Source organism: Ochlerotatus camptorhynchus, unplaced genomic scaffold, assembly GCF_037179485.1.
Source record: "Ochlerotatus camptorhynchus isolate MF236.1 unplaced genomic scaffold, CSIRO-AGI_Acam_v1.1 ptg000361l, whole genome shotgun sequence".
Taxonomy (NCBI): Eukaryota; Metazoa; Arthropoda; class Insecta; order Diptera; family Culicidae; genus Ochlerotatus; species Ochlerotatus camptorhynchus.
In genome coordinates this window covers 1,470,974-1,473,455 of record NW_027040849.1, presented here as the reverse complement: position 1 = coordinate 1,473,455, position 2,482 = coordinate 1,470,974, and positions in this window count along the sequence as shown.

The following is a 2,482-nucleotide window of genomic DNA, read 5'->3' as shown; positions in this document are numbered from 1 at the left end:
ATCATCCTCCCACCACCGGCACCAGCATCTTTTTCATAACGACGTTCAAATTTGATGCGGTTTTTTGGAAATTTCTAGTTGCCTATGTATTCAATGTCTTACAAATAATTCAATAACTTACGTAAACATATTTAAGGCATGGATTTTTCGTTACTTTCTCGGAAATTGAATCACCGCTCCTAAGGGGATATTCGATGAGAAGTATTAAACACAAACTCATGAGACATACAAACAAACACACACACACACACAGATCGCCTGTCCCAGATTGCGTCATCTTCGCCGCGCAAAACGTTCTGCTAGTCCACCAAATCCCCGTCCGGCTTAAGGATATGTGAATCTTAGGAAATTGGGCAATGCTTTTTGCCCAAGCCCAGCCAAATTGACACAGACAGCAACTTCATACAGTGCGAGCGAGATTGAAATAACTATGCGTATAAATATGTCGCATATCAGCAATCAACTTTTATCGAGCGAGGCGCAAGGACATCTCAGCATCGCTATTACTTTCTCCGGACGGTTGGAAACTGTGTCTGCCCATCCTCCGGAGTTGCTCTGCAGGACAACGAAAGTACAAGTAGTAAGCATACACAATGCTACTGTTGAATAGATCGCGGTCAAATTATTTGGGGTAGAGTAGAACAGTCCAAAATGCACCCCTGGGATAAATTGGTCCCACGTGGTTTTGCATTGCTTTCCCTTTAGTAATTTTGGGATTGTAGGTGCCAGCATGCTAGTTCCAGTAGTGCTGCTCATCACATTCACGAATTGATAATCGAAAAGCTATGAAAAACAGCGTGACGTCATTTTACCCCAGGGGTGCGTTTTAGACCATACTTACCTACTGTTGCTAGTGGGAGCCAGTAGTGCCGATGTTGCAGAATGAGGGGACACAATGATGACGAGCAAGGTCATACGCGACGAAAGGATTTTGGATTGGGATTGAAACAGAAAGTTGATTCACCGATGGTTAAACCCTCTACAGCCAAGCCCACCTTTTGGCTGGGTCAAAACGACATCGAATTTGGTAACAAATGGTTTTTTTGCAAAAACTGCTCTAGACAAGCAAAATTGATCTTGATCAAAAACATGTCCATCGTTTTTTTTTTCATATTGCCTTGGAGGCCTTTTGAAGGAAATCATGCATGATCAATAAAATATTGGACAGAAGAGGGTTAAATAGGTTGCACAATGGGACAATTAGTGTCCACATTAATTTACCTTTGTTAGATCACATTTCTCCTCATGAACCATATTTGTACAACAGCGTAAAAGAAACGCATAGATTTGAGTTAGGCGGGGTGCAAAAATTAAAAATGTTTTAAAACCAGGTCATAATTGTGTGTATAAAAGATGGATTTTTTTTCTAAAAATACAAACAAAAATATTAGATTCCAATTTCTCATCAAACTTTCAAACCCATGAACTCATAATTGTTTTTCCATTTTACGAAATATCATGTTTCATACAGGATATAAACGATTCAAACTATTACACCGCAACAGAATTCAACTCAAAATTAAGTTCCGTTCAAGCAGCGCCGTTGGTGTAGTGGTAAGCGTGATTATCTCGCAACCCAGCAGGCCTAGGATCAATCCCAGTTGGTGCCGCCGGGATGTTCGGAGGCATTATTATTATTATTATTTAGCTTTATTAAGGAGGCTTTCAGCCTTGGGCTGGTTCGCCTCCAAAAAATGTTCTGAGGCATAACATCTCTGATCGAACCTTTCTTTGGAAGGGAAGTAAAGCCGTTGGTCCCCGGTTCATGAGTTGATGGGTCGATAGGTAGGGTCCAGGTGTGGGAACTGCCTCCCTGGCGTCGGTAGCATTGGTGCTGAGCACGGAAAAGGAAAGAAAATTTATTTTATTTATTTATTTATTAATTTATTTATTTTTATTTTATTTATTTAGGGGACTTATTCTCGGCAACCTAAGCAGCGACCTTCTTTCTATAGCCTTTTTCTCTATGGAACGCACACATATGCAGTATTGGTTTGTTTACAATCTTTTGCTGCCAGCTGCTCTAACAATTTCAGTCGAAAGAATTGTCAAAAACTGTTTTGAAACGCTTTTACAAAGCTCCAATCTTCTCTAGTGAGAGCGAGTATTGTCGGAAACCAGTTTTTCTTCGGCAACCGTTCCATTTGAACTGCATGTAAAGGGTGTCCACGATGAAATTGCCACACACAAAATTGATTCGCAAAATTCGAGTTTTCATCCGATTGCCATCAAAATTTCAGGGATTGAGAAATAACTATTAAACTTCATTTTACCATTTTACTCGTATTTTATTTACAGTCCATACGCAAATGCCCGCACCTTGGCCTTAACTCCGGCCATAAGATTCTGCACAACCTGTGAATCAACCGTTTTTTGCATGTAAACCCATACTTTCTTCAGTTCCTCGACTGTCTTCACTACCTTAGGTCGTTTAAGAAGGTGCTGCTTCATAATCGCCCAGTACTTCTCGATGGGGCGGAGC